Source organism: Rhinolophus ferrumequinum, chromosome 9, assembly GCF_004115265.2.
Source record: "Rhinolophus ferrumequinum isolate MPI-CBG mRhiFer1 chromosome 9, mRhiFer1_v1.p, whole genome shotgun sequence".
In the NCBI taxonomy this organism is placed as follows: Eukaryota; Metazoa; Chordata; class Mammalia; order Chiroptera; family Rhinolophidae; genus Rhinolophus; species Rhinolophus ferrumequinum.
In genome coordinates, this window is record NC_046292.1 from 94,363,186 (window position 1) to 94,379,872 (window position 16,687).

The 16,687-nt window shown below is 47.9% G+C and overlaps 1 long non-coding RNA gene across 2 annotated transcripts; it reads left to right on the top strand.

Annotated features, from left to right (window-relative positions):
- Positions 1-1,263: 1,263 nt before the first annotated feature.
- LOC117027460 (uncharacterized) lies at positions 1,264-14,856 on the top strand. Of its 2 annotated transcripts, XR_004423923.1 has the most exons (4): positions 1,264-2,099; positions 2,487-2,877; positions 5,798-5,925; positions 14,573-14,856. It is a non-coding gene; the product is annotated as an uncharacterized LOC117027460 (long non-coding RNA). The 2 variants fall into 2 exon arrangements; XR_004423924.1 differs by lacking the exon at positions 2,487-2,877.
- The last annotated feature ends 1,831 nt before the right edge of the window (positions 14,857-16,687 follow it).

Below are 16,687 nucleotides of genomic sequence, written 5' to 3' on the forward strand. Positions count from 1 at the left end.
CCATCCACTTTTCTCTGGAACCAGCTGTATCATCAGAATTCACAGAAGAGATGCCTGCCGGGGCTGGGGGAAGGGGACCTACCACAAGCTGCAGGGCATGTGCCCCATTTAAGGGTGCATAGCAGAAACGTGGTCCCAGTATGGCCACACATTTCAAATTTCTCAAGCCAAGTCAGAAATCTAAATTCTCAAGTGAAATTTCACCGTTTTTAATCTTTACAACAAATGTTCCCCATACCTGGGGGCACCCTCAGGTGACCAGGAGGGAAGCTTATGGGTGGAGATATCCATCAAGCTGCAGTGCCCTCACACCTGGGTTCTGAAAATGAGGTGACCCAGGAGAGGAAATCACCCCTACAGTGGGCAGTGCCAGTCACGTGTTTCCCAGTAAAACCAGGCCCTCCTCAGGCAGGGATGGGCCTGAGTCATCTGACCCTGCCTGACCACCGCCAGCCCCAAAGATCTGGGCTCACAGGCCTGGGGCAGCATGAATGACGGGATCCAAAGGGACAGGTATGCAGCTTCTGGGGAAGTAGGGCAGAATCTGGGACACGTAGCAGAGATGTTCTAATAGACACATGCCTGTGAGGGGGTTCCCAAGCAGGACCTGGGGAGGAGGGTCACTGTGTGGGCCTGGCCGGGCAGTGACTCCAGGCTCTGGACCTTGCTGGAGACCAGATTCCAGCTGGGGATGGGCTCTGACCACACACCTGCTCCAGGATAGAAAGCTATGCCTGGGATGCTGAGTCGGGAAAGCAGGGGAGAGTGTAGAGAGGCTCTTTGTCAGGGCCTGGTGAGAGCAAAGTCCATGAGACTAGATGCCCAAGTGGGATGCAGGGCAGCTGAGAGTGGCAACCTGCCTGTGCTCCAGGAGGAAGGGTCAGGTCTGGGTGGAGGAGGCTGTGCTCCCAGGCTGCAGTGGAGGACAGGGACTTCAGACACAGAGAAACTGGGGACTGAGGGAACCTTGCCTCTCCCTGGAAGGGTAAAAGTTGATCTTTGGGGTAGGCCCTGCAGAGCACACATCTGCCTATAAAAGGGGCTCTGACCTCTGGGGTCTTCATTTCAGCTCCAGCCCAGCCTTGGGCCCCTTTGTGCCCCAGGGCAAACAGAGAAAGCCAGGCAACCCCTTGCACTGCTGGGCTGGCTGGTGCGACCTGAGCACCCCAGGAGGACTCCCTGGGTGGGGATGCTGAGGCTCCCCCTGCCTGGCCAGGCGCGCGGCGCTCTTCTGCTGCCGCCTCTGGCTGTCTCTGCTTCACCGAGACTGGAACAGCTGCGGCGGCCGCACCAAGAAGCGCCACGTCTCAGCCCGCCGAGGCGGCCCAGTCCCTGCACTCCTGGCGCTCGTGTCTACTTCGCTCGCTCCTCACCTCTTCCAGCCTTCCCTCGGCACCTCGCCTCTTCTGCCCCGCGCCCTGCTGTCCTGAGGCTGCAGGCGGCTCCAGCTGCCCCCAATAGCCGGTTGGGCGGCGCGCGGGGAATTGTCGCGTCGGCTGCGAGTGCGGGGCCCCAACTGCTGTCCGGCTGCCTCAAATCCTCCGGTTGAAGCCGATTGCCGCCGCGACGCTTCTGCGGCCGGCGCAGCGAGGTGGGTGCGGTCTGACCTCACACCCACGCGGGGCCCGGAGCCGCGCTCCCCGCCGCCCCACCCCAAGCTGCGTCGGCAAACTTCGACTTCGTGCGCCCAGCCCGGGATCACGTAGACCAAGTTTGGACCAGGCAGTCGCACCTGGGAATCTCGGGCTGGTGGGAGCGCTGAGCCTTCGCAGCTACCGGGACACAGAGAGTGAAGGTGGAGGGCCGGGAGGGCCCGGCGGCGGACCTCGCAGCGCCAGCTCCAGCGGCTCCCGTGGAGACAGGGCGAGGTGGCACCCGGGTTGGGGTCAGGGGACCCTTGGGCGGTGCCTATCGCAGGACCTGGGGCGCTGAAGATTGGTTAGGGCGCCTATGAGGGGATCCCCAAAGTTCAGAGGGAGTCTGCTGGATGCCTGCAGGGACGGAGAACCGACAGCGGGCTCAGCAGAAGCTGGAAACCTAGTACAAGCCGCCGATGCCAGGAGGAATTGAGTCCTCGCCGCCCCAGGAGCCACTGAAGGGTAGGTGGCCAGTGGGAATCTCTTAGGAGCGACCCCAAGTCCTTATAAGGAGGATAGGTTCACCGGGCAGGGAACCTCTAATGAGGCTGTTCTCGGGGGAATTGTGAGGATCCCGGAGAGCCCCAGCCCGAAACGGGGCAAAGGGCAGAGCACTCTGCTTACAGGGTCCCAGAGCTGGACAGCCCCATACGGAGGGGCTCCGGAGTCCTGCCTGTGTTAACGCCCCTTCCGCTTAGGGAGAAGGCCAGGGAGGTGCCGGCTAGTTTCTGGGGGTTGCCTGGCAGAATGATTTCCCTCTGCAGTGGGGGCGGGGCTGGGGGATGCTGGACTCAGCGGGGGGTGGAGCTGGGGGCTCCTAGGTTTCAGTGGCTTTAACACCCGTTCCAGTTGCTGGCGAGCCACTGAGGCACAGAGCAGAGGGCACTCCGGCGGTGCCAGTGCGTACTGACGCCCAGGGCCTCTTGGTGTCCCTTGTGGTGTTGGTCACCGCTGCCCAGGTTGAGGTTTGGGACCTCAGAGCCGCCCTGGTACAGACCTCAGGCTTCCCTAGAGGCAGCGAGGAAGGCCCTGGCGGCAGCCTCTTCTACAATGTCACGGTCTATGGTGGAGACCTGCACCTGTGGCTGTGGACCAATGCCCGAGTCACGGTGCCAGGGACCATAGTGGAGTGACAGAATGAGTCCCCTGTGGAACCCCTGCTTGGGACCTGACTCTAATTCAGAGACTTGGCCAGCCTGACTGAAGCCCCCTCCTTTGTGCTCAGCAACTGCAGAGGCTGGTGAGTATGCACTTTTCCTGCTCCTTTCTGTCCATTGCTTGGGCCTCAAAAGCCAGTTAGTTACCTGGTGTCCCCTTGGAGGGCAAGGCCTGCACTGAGGACTGTCTCTGCTTAGGGAAGACTGGGCATCTGCTCAAGGGGCTGGCTGGAAGGCAAGTTATTGTGATGGGCAGGAGAGGGGGGATTTATGGAGCGGGAGCCCGGGTCCCCAAAGTGCTGATCAAATAGCGAACCTACGTGTGTCTCCTTTACACCTGCAGACCCAGGTGTGTGTATACCTCTGGGAGTGTATGCACAAGTGTTTTGGAATGCCCTGTGTAATCGTGTCTTGGTACCTATGTACCAATAAACACGTGAATTGTGAGTCTTGTGCCCATGTGTATTTGTAGGTTCCTGCTAATTCTTGTGTCAGCGTCTGTCCAGTGTGTGACCCTGTGCATTTCAATCTGTGTGATGTGTATATAGGGGTCTCATGTGCTGGCAGCAGGTCTCTTGTTTCTGTGTGTGGGTGGTGCCAGCCCAGGAGGCAGACCATGGCGCTGAAATGCCCAGTTATTCCCCTGCCGCCTGGCTGTCTGGGAGCCATGGTTTTTATGCTGTGGCTTTTAATGCAGGCGTTAGCAGGTTGTGATGATTTCCTTGGCTCTTGTCTTCTGGAGGGAAAGAATTCAGTTGAGAGGGCGTATTGTGCAGGTATAGGGTAGTAAGAAGTTTATTAGCAAAGGCAGATACACTCTAAGATGGGGGGTGGACCGACCCCAAGAGGGGGACGTTCTCTCCTCACATTGTCTGAAGGCTCCGATTCCTATGGGTCGCACTGCCTCCCCTTCTCTTTACCTCTCTCTGCTACTGAGGTGCCCAGTCCTCCCTTTTGCTACTCAAAGCAGTGTCTGTCAATGTTCCTTTTAGGATTTGTTTGAGAAGATCATTCTTCCTGATAAGCAGGATGTGCACTCTGACGAGAGGGATGTCTTCCTTCCTCCTCTGTCCTCTAACTACACATCGAGGAAGTGTGAAATCAAGGCGTGGTCAAGGTCGGACCATCCTGAGGCCATTTTCCTCAGCTGTCTCCTCCCTGTCTTCGCATGGTCTTTCCTCCACGTGTACTTTTGTCCTATGTTCCTCATTGTATAAGGATGCTGGTCTTAGTGGATTAGGGCCTATCCCAATGACCTCATTTAACATGACCTCTCTAAAGCCCCTCTCTCCAAATACAGTCACATTCTAAGTTCCTGGGGGTTAGGACTTCAACATCTGAAATTGGAGGAGCCACCATTTAGGCCATAACAAGAATTGGGAGGAAGGGTACCTCCCACTAGACGTCCTTTCACAGGACCATGAGGAGTCTGAGATACTTTTACTGTAATTGACTGCTAATGGAATGGATTTTGTTTAAGAATAAGGTCAGTATCAACAATTACTTCTATTTCATTTTATGAATTGTCATTTATGCACTCACAGGAAAAAGATGACAACCGGAGTCAATCTGCACTTGGATAAGTGTGGAAACTTACTGGAGTTGTTTTAGCTATTTGAAAAATAGCTGTGTACGCATCTTAATGCACTTTGGTCAAAAAGTAATTCACATTTGATGGGACGTATTAAAACACTGTGATGACAGCACAGAAGATAAAATTGGTCCAGTGAACATTATGGACATGGATAGCCATTCATATAGCCTAGTGCATTCCCTTGCTTGAATAATTACACTCATTTTCTGCTCCATTCTTCACAAGTAACCTTTGAACTAATGCACATAAGGAATGGGGAATCTCATCTCTTCCTTCCTTCCTTCTTTCCTGCCTTCCTTCCTTTTTTCTTCCTATTCCCTTGTTTCCTTTCTTCCTTCCTTCCTTTCCTTCATTGCATTCTTTCCTTCCTTCCTTTTTACTTCCCTTTCTTTCTTTCTTCCTTTCTTTCAACATGTACAACATGCTAAGGATGGATGCCCTTTTAATGTTTGCAACATTGTTTGGTTAAGTAGCCCTTGCCCTTGAGACTAATTTCTGAGGCCACTATGCTCAGAAAGATTTGGTCACAATAACAGCTGTGCCGCAGACATAGCACACAGGACAACACAATGTGCACACGACTTTCCCACCTTGAGTTTCATATAGGTAGAATGTGACCCATGAGAAAGATCATGATGAGGTTCAAGCACATCTTTTAAAGAGTACATTCTATCCTCATGTCAAAACTGTGCAGCTGTGAAAAGTCACTTTCACATAGAATGTTGAGGACCGGGAAACATCCTCACAACATGGATATAAGTCATACTCTCTGGTCCCCAGTGTGTCCCTGAAGCACAGTGAGTGTGTGTTTCCTCTGTCATGAAGAGGCTGCTTCTGTCACACATTGCCCTCTCACCTCAGTAACTTGTTGTCTGGTGCCACTGTGGTGGGTTAGGGTCCCAGTTCTGGGCTCGGGGCCTTGGTGTGTCTGAAGCATGCTCATGGGAAATGTACTCAGGAAGTGCCTGTGGAGTCACAGGGTGTCATTCGCGGGCACATTTTAATGGAAAACATTGTGTAGGACTTTAGGAAATCTCTCTCTAGTGGCAATCGCCAGACATATTAGGAGTTTTCCTTCTGGTCTGTGTCTGCTATGGGATATTATATTGAATGGTTCTGTAGGAATAGGCCAAATAAAATGAAAGTATGGATACGTAATGGAATCCTTCCTGCACACGACACCTGGGTCATCCTGCATGAGCCGCAGGCCTGTGTATTGCACAGCAGACCCTCAGGTCCTACAGGCACCTCCCCAGCGATGCTGTCTCCGATGTTTGCAGAAGGGAGGGAAACCACTGTTACCAGGCCCTTGTCGGATACTTGGTCACCTTTGGGAGCCTCTGTGAGCTCACGCCCCAGAGCCAGGGCCTCCTTTGTTCACAAGTATTCTTTCCTGTCCCACCTGCTAGAATGAAACAAGGCGTGGGAACCACTGTCGAGGTGCTCAAGTCTCTCACCTCCAGCACAGTCATCAGCCCAGAGACCATCCTGTTGACAAAGGCGAGCGAGGCTGCTGGGCACTGAGCCAATGCCGAGGGTGAGAATTGAGTTCGGGCCTGAGGCCCCCCAACGCTGACGTCAAGACGATATTCAGAACTGCTGTTTCATGGTGTGAGGGATTGATAGTGTTCCAGGTTGCTACTGAGATGCCAATACAAGACATAGTGGGCTACTGAAATTTTCTGACCGTGGGGCACGCATGAATGTGTGTGTGTGTGATGAAGCACGTGGTGTACAGAAATGTGCTGACAGAAACAGACGCTTGCTGTGCTGAGGTGTACTGGTGTCTGCCAGCAGCCTGGGAATGCACCAGACACAAAGTGACGGACAGTTGTATGACGAAGGATCTGGGGTAATTTCAAGCAGCGTCTTCATTGTTTGCACGCCTTTTCCTCCCAGAGCACGTTTAAATGGTGTCTCCTCAGTTTTAAATGTATTCACCACTCAACTTTTAAACAACTAGTGCTCAGTCAGGTAACGTATCACAGTGTATGTCTTTCAGCATGCAGAGCCCTTCCGAGTGCCTGAGTCTTTTCCAACATTCCTGTGGAATAGGGATCAGCGACTCTGACTTGTGGAAAGCAGATAGAGGCTCAGATGGTCCTTAACTTTTACAGAATTCCACAAGGGACTTAAGGTGGACTTTCAAGATCATAATATACAAATTGATTGCATAAATGAAAAAGAAGAAGAAAAAAGATGTGTGTGACAGAGCCTGAGCCTATAGGTTCCCATCACATGCAGGATGACATCTAGGATGGACTGACCCCAGAACAACAAGCTCCAGGCTGTGTGTGAGGGCCGTGCACGTGCGTGGAAGATTCTCAAAGGCAATCGTGACCTAGCAGCACAGAGCAGGATTCTCTAGCCAAGGACTGAGGCAAAGAGAAAATCCAAAAATAACTCCCACTCATCAGCCAGTCATGGGTAATTTTCCTTTCCCCACTTTCCAGGAGGCAGGAAGAGAAGACCAAGCTCAGAGCACAGTCAAATGGGAAGCTGTAAAACTGGGACCAGCAAATGGCTATGCCCTCACAGTGGTGGAGAAGAGGAAGGAGCCCACTGTTCACCCTCAAAGGACTGAGGAATCATCAGCCGTCTCAAACCTAGGAGCTGAAAGAAAAAGAGGAAACCCACTGTGGACTTTTGGAACAACAGACTGTCCCTAACTTTGTGCTTTGTGGGTGGTCCCCAAACTCATCAAGCTGACAATTAATATAGAGTCGTTCTACACAAGTCATTCCCAGGTTCCAGGCAGAAATCCACTCTGAGGATCCGACCATCGTGCCAGGCTGATTATTCTTTTTTCTTTTCTATTTTTTTAAATTTATTGGGGTGACAATTGTTAGTAAAATTACATACATTTCAGGTGTGCAATTCTGTATCACATCATCTATAAATCCCATTGTGTGTTCATCACCTAGAGTCAGTTCTCCTTCCATCACCATATATTTGATCCCCCTTACCCTCATCTCCCACCCCCCACCCTCTTTACCCTCTGGTAACCACTAAACTATTGTCTGTGTCTATGAGTTTTTGTTTCTCATTTGTTTGTCTTGTTCTTTTGTTGTTTTTGGTTTATATACCACATATCAGTGAAATCATATGGTTCTCTGCTTTTTCTGTCTGACTTACTTCGCTTAGTATTATACTCTCAAGATCCATCCATGTTGTCACAAATGTTCCTATATCATCTTTTCTTACCGCCGAATAATATTCCATTGTGTATATACACCACAACTTCTTTGTCCATTCATCTGTCAAAGGACATTTTGGTTGTTTCCATGTCTTGGCCACCGTTAAACAAAGCTGCAATGAACATTGGAGCACACGTGTCTTCATGGATAAATGTTTTCAGATTTTTTTGGTAGATACCCTGCAGAGAGATTGCTGGGTCATACGGTAATTCTATTCGTAATTTTTTGAGGAACCTCCACACTGCCTTCCATAACGGCCGCACCAGTCTGCATTCCCACCAACAGTGTATGAGGGTTCCTTTTTCTCCACAGCCTCTCCAACATTTGTTGCTATTTGTCTTGTTGATGATAGCCATTCTGACTGGGGTGAGGTGATATCTCATTGTGGTTTTCATTTGCATATCTCTGATGATTAGTGATGTTGAGCATTTTTTCATATGTCTATTTGCGATTTGTATGTCCTTTTTGGAGAAATGTTTCTAGTAGCTTTTTGGTGGAGTCTTTAGGGTGTTTCAATCAATGAATACAGTAAATACGAATACAGCCCCCATACAGTAAAAAAATGTTTGCGGGCTACAAAATCAATGTACAAAAGTCCATTGCATTCCTGTATGCTAACAATGAAATCTCAGAAAAAGAAATCCAAAAAACAATTCCTTTTGCAATTGCAGCAAAAAAAATAAAATACCTAGGAATAAACTTAACCAAGGATGTGAAAGACCTATATGCTGAAAACTATATAGAATTTTGTTTAGGATTTTTGCATCTGTATTCATCAGAGATATTGGTCTGTAGTTTTCTTTTTTTGTGTTGTCCTTACCAGCATTTGGTATCAGGGAAATGTTGGCCTCATAAAACGAGTTAGGGAGTACTGCCTCTTCTTCAATTTTTTGGAACAGTTTGAGCCAGACAGGTATTAGATCCTCTTTGAAGGTTTGCTACAATTCACTAGTGAAGCCATCTGGTCCCGGACTTTTGCTTTTGGGAAGGTTTTGGATAACAGATTCAATTTGTTTACTGGTGATCAGTCTATTTAGATTTTCCAGTTCTTCATGATTCATCCTAGAAAGGTTATATGTTTCTAAGAACTTGTCCATTGCTTCCAGCTTACTGAATTTGGTGGCATATAGTCCTTCATAGTATTCTTGGATGATCCTTTATATTTCTGTGGTGTCCGTGATAACTTCCCCATTTTCATTTCTGATTTTGTTTATTAGTGTCTTTTATCCTTTTATCTTAGTGAGTCTAGCCACGGGTTTGTCAACTTTGTTAATCTTTTCAAAGAACCAGCTCTTTGTCACATTAATTTTCCTATTGTCTTTTTGTTCTCTATTTCATTGAGTTCTGCTATGATTTTTGTTATTTCCTTTCTTCTGCTGACCTTGGGTTTCATTTGTTCTTCTTTTTCGAGTTCTTTAAGGTGTAACATGAGGTTATTTATTTGGGATTTTTCTTGTTTCTTGAGATAGGCTTGTAATGATATAAATTTCCCTCTTAAAACTGCTTTTGCCGCATTCCCAAAAATTTTGATAGAATGAATGTATTTTCATTGTCATTTGTTTCTATGTACCTTTTGATCTCTCCTCTAATTTCTTCTTTGACCCGGTCGTTCTTTAAAAGAATGTTGTTTAATCACCACGTGTTTAAAGCTTTTCCTGCTTTCTTTTTGCAGTTGATAACCAATTTCAAGGCCTTGTGATCAGAGAATATGCTTGGTATGATTTCAATCTTCTTAAATTTGCTGAGGCTGATTTTATGTCCCAATATATGGTCTATCCTTGAGAATGTTCCATGTACACTAGAAAAAAATGTATAGTCTGATATTTTATGATGAAGTGCTCTACATATGTCAGTTATGTCCATTTCATCTAATGTGTCATTAAGGGTGCTATTTATTTATTTTCTGTTTGGATGACCTATCCATAGCTGTCAATGATGTGTGTAGGTCCCCTATAATTGTATTTTGGTCAATTCCTCCATTTAGTTCTGTTAGTAGTTGCTTGGTATATTTCGGTGCTCCCTGATTGGGGGCATAAATATTGATGACTGTTATGTCTTCTTGTTGTACAGTTCCCTTACGATTATGAAATGTCATTCTTTGTCTCTTGTTACCTTTTTTACCATGAAGTCTGTTTCGTCTGATATCATTATGACTACACCTGATTTTCTCTGGGTATTGCTTGTAGTGTCAATTTCCACCCTTTCACTTTGAGTCTATGTTTGTCCTGATAGCTGAGATGTGTCTCTTGGAGACAGCATATGGTTGGGTTTAGTTTTTTGATCCAATCTGCTACTCTGTGCCTTTTTATTGGTGAGTTCAGTCCATTAACATTCAGGGTGATTATTGATATGTGAGGATTTCCTATCATTCTATCTTTAGTTTTCTGGTTAGACTGTGTCTCCATTGTTTCTTTGCCTTTTTGTTGTTGTCTATTATTTCTTTGTGGTGGTATTCTATGATTTTTCCTCTGTTTCTTCTTTTATTACAGTATATATTTCAGTTCTTGATATTTTTCGAGTGGTTACTGTTAAGTTTATGTAAAAGTAAGTTTGATATTTAGAGTATTAAATTTTCTTCAGCATGCTTATTTTCTTCATTCCCATATTCCGGTTCAGGCCTTTACTCTCCCCCCTTTTTTGTTTGTGTTGCCACAAATTGTCCCTGTTGATGGTGGTCAACTAGCCTCCTTTAGTATTTCTTGTAGTGCAGGTCGTGTATTATAAAATTCCCTCAGCTTCTGTATGTCTGGAAAGGTCTTTATTTCTCCTTCATATCTAGAGGATATCTTTGCTGGGTATATTATTCTTGGCTCATAATTTCTCTCTTTCAATGGTTTGAATATTTGGTTCCACTCTCTCCTGGCTTGTAGAGTTTCTGCTGAAAAATCTGATGACATTCTAATGGGCTTTCCTTTGTAGATTACCATCGTCTTTTCCCTGGCTGCCTTGAGGATTCTTTCTTTGTCGTTGATTTTTGACAGCTTCAATACAATGTTCCTTGGAGAAGGCCTGTTGGGGTTGAAGTAATTAGGTGTTCTATTTGCTTCTTTGATTCGAGGATCCAGTTCTTTCCACAAGTTTGGGAAGTTCTCATCGACTATTTGTTTGAATATACTCTCTGATCCCTTCTCTCTTTCTTCTCCTTCTGGTATGCCCATTATTCTTATCTTGCTCTTTCTGATGGAGTCAGAAAGTTCTTGTAGAATTCTTTCATTTCTTTTAAGTCTCAAGTGTCTTTCTTCTTCCATCCGTGTTATTTCCAGATTTCTATTTGATGTCACTGATTCTTTCCTCCATCTGATCAACTCTACTACCTAAGCTGGCTATTTCGTTCTTCATTTCTTCTATTGAGTTCTTAATCTCCAGAAATTGTAGTTGGTTCTTTTTAAAAATTTCAATCTCTTTGGTAAAATATTCACCAAACAATTCACTAGTGAAGCAATCTGGTCGTGGACTTTTGCTTTTGGGAAGGTTTTGGATGACTTATTCAATTTCCTTACTGGTGATCAGTCTATTTAGATTTTTCAGTTCTTTGTGATTCAGCCTAAGAAGGTTATGTGTTTCTAAGAACTTGTACATTGCTTTTAGCTTATTGAATTTGGTGGCATATCTTTGTGTTTCTGAGTTCATCAAACTGCCTGTCTGTGTTTTCTTGCATCTTGTTGATTTTTTTAAGAACTGCAAACATGAATTCTCTGTTATTTAAGTCCCATATTTCCATATATTTAAGTTCGTCTTCTGGAGACTTTTCATTTTCTTTCTGAGCTGTCTTGTTGTCTTGATTATTCATGGCCATTACTGATTTATTATTTCTCTTCCTAGACATCTACAGGAGTGGGTTCTGCAACAGGTTCATAGAAAGAGGTTTTTCTTTTCTTTTCCAGTAGGTGTTGGTAGAATGTTTTATTTTCTCTCTGAATGCAGCCTTTTATTCTCTCTCACACTGTAGTGTTATGTTTTCTCTGCACTACTCCAGATTCTCACACAATGGGGGATTCCCTGGAAGTCAGGCTTCTCCTCTGTGAATAGTCAGCCTTTGTCATACAGTACCACCTCCGTGGGGGGGATGTGGAGAGCTTCTGAGGTTCCAAAGCTCTTCCTGCCGCAGATTCAGGGCCTGTGTGCTTCAGCAGCTCTGTTTACTCCTGCAGGGATCCACCCATATAGGTGGGGACAGGGGCGGGGTGAGTTGTGAGAGGTGGCCAGAGCAATGGTGGCGACCACCACCACAGCCAGTCTTGCTTCCACAGCTTCCTCCCCTTTGCCAGACCTAGTTGGGCTGCGAGTCCATGTCTGCGGACCACAGTTCTCAGAACTGCAAATATTCAGTTCTTTTGATCTGACACTGCTTCTCTTCCGCTTCTAGCACTGGGCAGGTGTCGGCAGGGTGAACTCTGGGAGGGTAGGGAGGAGGCAGCCAGTCTCAGTGCCTAAGGCTTCTGTTCTCTGCTTGGCAGTGAGGTGTTAAACCACCTTTTCCAGACTTCTTCCCTCAGTCTTTGCTCCGAGGTCTCTGCCCTGAGCGTTGGGTTCAGCCGTGCTATATGCTGTTCCCTCAGCCCTGTGAGCTATTAGCGGAGTCCTTGCAGTCCAGGTTCTTCCCTCTCCCATGACTGTAGTAGTTCCGGGATGCAACGAGCTCAGAGCACCAAGCTAGGTCTGCGTCCTGCGCCCACGCAGTCCAGTCTCTGCACTTCTCCCTTCCCTCCCCTGCTCGCGCAATTTGCCCACCTTTAGGTGATTTCAGTAGTGAGCCTCTTGGTCTTGCCTGTCTGCTGTGCAGGGAGTCATTTGTGGAGTTACAGTTGTTCAATTTGTTGTAAATTCCAGGGGAGATTTCCAGAGGCTCACTTCACGTCGCCATTTTTATGATGCCCAAAGTATGTGTTTTTAAATATTCAGTGATAAAAGACAGATTCTCTTCCCAGGAGTCAGTGATTAATTCACTTCATTCATACGAATGGAAGCCAGAATGTCGGTGAATCATACTGTCGATATGGTGGGGAAGTCAACCCAGGATTCCATACCTGATGTATCTTTTAAGAATAAGCAGGAAATAGACATTTTCACATACAAATAACAAATGTTAGAAAATGAAAAAACATACCATTTACAACAGCAGAGTAAAAAGAAAAAAATGACTTCCCTAGGAATCAACCTAACAAAAAATGTGTAAGACCTGAAGAAAACTATATAAAACGTAGAGACCGAAACAAATGAAGGATGTGTAACATCAATGTACTGTAGGTTATGTTGGAAGGATAACACATTTACCAGTCAATGCAACGTCAATGAATCCCCCCACCCCAGGGTATGCGTGTGCACCTATGCACGAGTGCATGTAACTTGGAAAGCTGATTCTAAAATGCATATGTAATGTAAAGGAAAAAAAGGGCAATTCAGGGAGACCTGGCTGACCACCCCCTCAGAGCTTGGTTCATTGAAGACAGGGTGGTATCTGTGCAGAAAGCAATGTAGAGACCAGTGAGGGGGACGAGACATGCCAATAGAAAGTCCACGGACACTAAAGTTTTGGCAGACATGATTGGTGAGTAGGGATGGAAAGATTTCATAATAAATGCTGCTGGAATAATCTGGTACCCACTTGGGAAAAACATGAATGAGATTAAAACCCTGCAAGCACTCTTCACAGAAATCAACTCCAAGTCGATAAAGATAAAAACATAAGGAAAATGTACACAAGTGTTTAGAAGATAATATTGGAAAATATTTTCATGTGTTCTGGGTCTATAAAGATTTGTTCAGTGGGATTTTATTTTCTTTTAAAGACACTAGTCATAAAAGAAGATGCACAAATGAGACTGCGCTGAAACGAAGAACTTGTGGTTCAGAAGAGGTCATTGAAAAGTGGAGAGTCACACCAAAGGTGGAAGAGTGTCTGTAACACCGAGGACTGGCACCCAGAATACATCAATAATATTGCCTTAATATGAAACGACCGAGTGGGACTTCATGGAGGAGCTAACCCGAAGGGCCAGAAACACACAAAAAGTGCTTAAGTGTGTGAGTAAGCAGGGAAATGCTACCTGAAAGCACACTAGGTCCATGATACGCCCACCACACGAGCAGGATGAGTCTCAGGGTCCTGAGCACTGGCAAGGGGGTGAGAAGGAATGGCACCGCGTTGCTGGATGGGGGCTGAGGCACCACTTTGCAGACCCGGCAGCGGCCTGTCCTGCAGCTGACCACCAGCTGCCCGAGGCCCACGGCTTCCCATCCAGGAGTGAGTCTCAGAGAAAGTCTTGCCTTAGCGCACGAGGAGACCTGAGAGTTGTTCACGAGAGCCCCTAGCTGGGAGCAGGTCAGATGCCCGGCAGAGGAGGCCAGGCAAGCAAACTGGACATTCATGAGACGAAATGCTGCATCACTTTGGAATGAGAGGACGTCACGTGGAGTGGGAGAAGCTAGAAACGTGTGTGCTCGCATTTCAGCCAGGCAGGAGACAAGGCGTGTGCTTTGGAGAGGCGTGCCACATGAGAGTGGTTCTCTCGGTGTTTGTGGGAATGGGGGCAGTTCCTGTACTGGCCATGAGGGAGGGAAGGAGAGGAGAGGGAGATGACCAGAGGACACACAGGAGAACCTGCATGCTCACATGGGCTGTCACGCCCTTCTGTTCATGTACACAAATGTTTCACGCACTCTCCTCTTGAAAGTTTGACATATTTCACAAGCAGAACAGAAAACCACCTGTGTGGAAGACATCATTCCTCAGCTTCCTGGCCACCCCTCCCAACGGGCAGGGGGCATGCAGTGGGAATGCCACTGGAACCCAGCTGTGAGTGGGCTCTGTGGGTAAACCCAGGTGTTCTCCCAGGAGTGACCCCATCTCCCGGCAAGGTGTACCAAGAACCTGGCCTTGGTCTCAGTTGCAAATAGAGACGGGCTCTGTTCCCATGTGCCCAGAACTTGACAGTCCCCCTCCACCCTCCCTTGTGGCACTCACAGTGACTTCCCTTTATTCTGCAGAAGCTTGGAGAGGCCTGTGCCGGCCCAGCTGCTGATACCTTCTGCTCCTGAACTCTGCATGGCTGCAGCCAGAATGGGCTATCACAGCAGCCCAGGGAAGCCCTCGCAGAGAGCCAGAAGGCCCCGAGTGTGACATCCACCCCCTTTTCACCCCAAAGGAGCTGGAGGAGGCACAGGCCATCCCGAGGTGTGCGAGCCCAGCCAGCTGTCAAAGCAGGTGTATCGGTGCTGGACCGAGCCATCCAGCCAGGCAGGCCAGGGACGGACCAGGACCCACGCGTCTCCGATCCACAGCATGGAGTTTGGCTCTGCCTCCAGGGTTTCCAATGAGCCTGAAGCGGGCACTGCACTGAGTCCCCAGAGGCCCACACCTGAAGATTCAGAGCTTCTGGAGGGAGTGGGCCTGTGACCCCCCCCAAGATGCTCTCCCTACCCCCTCACCCCCACCATGGGCGTGGCTTCCTAATTGTTAATGCCCTTTAAAAGATGGCTTCCAAACTGAGTAAAATGTCCACTTTAAATCCACTTTCCTCCTAGAATAATGTAGCCATGGTTATTTCAGCACATTTCAAGGCCATGTTTTTACTTTTGCTGATTACTAATGTTGATAAGTGTATGAGTTTAAGTAACTTTTAAGGAAATTCTTCAGGAAGTGTTATAGAAAACAATAAAAATTAATCTTAATGGCAATAAACTTGAAATCAGTCTTAGGAAATTTTAAATCTTTGGCTTTCGGGTGGCCATTTCAATGGAGGGCTGGCAGAGAGCTGGTGTGGGACCCCATTCCTGCCCAACCCACCTGAGCCACCTGGCACACATGCTCCCAACTGTGTGACACACAATCTACTCAAGAAGCCAAAGGGAGTAGCCAGGGTCGTCTCCTGGTGAACTGCAGTGCCTGCTGGGCAGAGATGACAACCACCAGAAGAACCAGAAAGAGCATCTGTACTGGGTGACAGTGCACCAGAACCTCAGAATGTGACTTCATGTGGAAAAGGGGTCACTGCAGATATAATTAGGGACCTGGACATGAGATCATCCTGCATTATCCAGGTGGCCCTAAATCCAGTGAGAGTGTCGTTGTGAGAGACACAGGGAGGAAGACACATGGGGGTGGGGTGGGGTCGGGGGGCACATGAAGATGGAAGAAGAGGTTGGAGTGACAAAGCCACAAGCCCAGGGACACCTGGAGCTCCTGGGCTGGAGGAGGCAGGAAGGTCACCCCTAGAGCCTCTGGAGGGAGGGCAGCCCACTGACCCCTTGACTTGGAACTTCTGGCCCCAGAGCTGTGCGAGGATTTCTGTGGTTTAAACTGCCAGCATGTGTTCCTTTGTTCCCTGGACCCCAGGAAAGTGTCCTACAAACACAGATGATTCCAGCTTACCTGCAAAGCCTCTGTGTGCCCAAGGTGTAGACACATACCTGCCAACTGTGAGCCGGTTCTAACAACCAGAGGGTAGAGGGAGGTTGTCCACGTCTCAGTGGACCAAGAGCCAGGGTGCAGTGTCCAGCAGGCAGGGCGAGTCTGACTGCCGACCCAGGATAAACCGTGCAATTCTATCGTGAAGGGGATTTTTCCAGCCTGGTAAGACCCTGTGCCACCATTTTATGTGATTCTCTAAGTGTGGACTGAACTGACTCTGTTATGAAACAACACACCCTTGAACTCACAACAAAATTTCACTCTCAGACCACCAGGAGTGTTCACAGAGGGGACACACAGCAACCCCAGCTCGGGCCACTGACAGTCCAGAAGCAGAGGGAGCCCCAGGTCTGAAACGCTGGGCGGCAGCCCAGGCTCCACCCTTGTCCGGGCCAGTGTGCTGAGCCCGCTGGCTCAGGGCCCTGCCAGGCAGCCTCCTCCCACATGTCGCCCCTGCTCCCAGGTGGCCCCGGTCCTGTAACATTTCTGCTTCTGAAGTCTAGTGCTCACCTCCCACTGCACTTCTACCACTGGCAAAATCACCGTGTTTATGTCAGAGCGCTTGTGCAGGTTCTGAAAAGTGGACTAAACAGTCACCTGGCTGATACGATGATGGGAACATAACAGTAATGCTTTTATTTCATTTGCACTGTTGATAGTCAGTTCCTGGCCACAGCAGTGCTTAGGGCCCT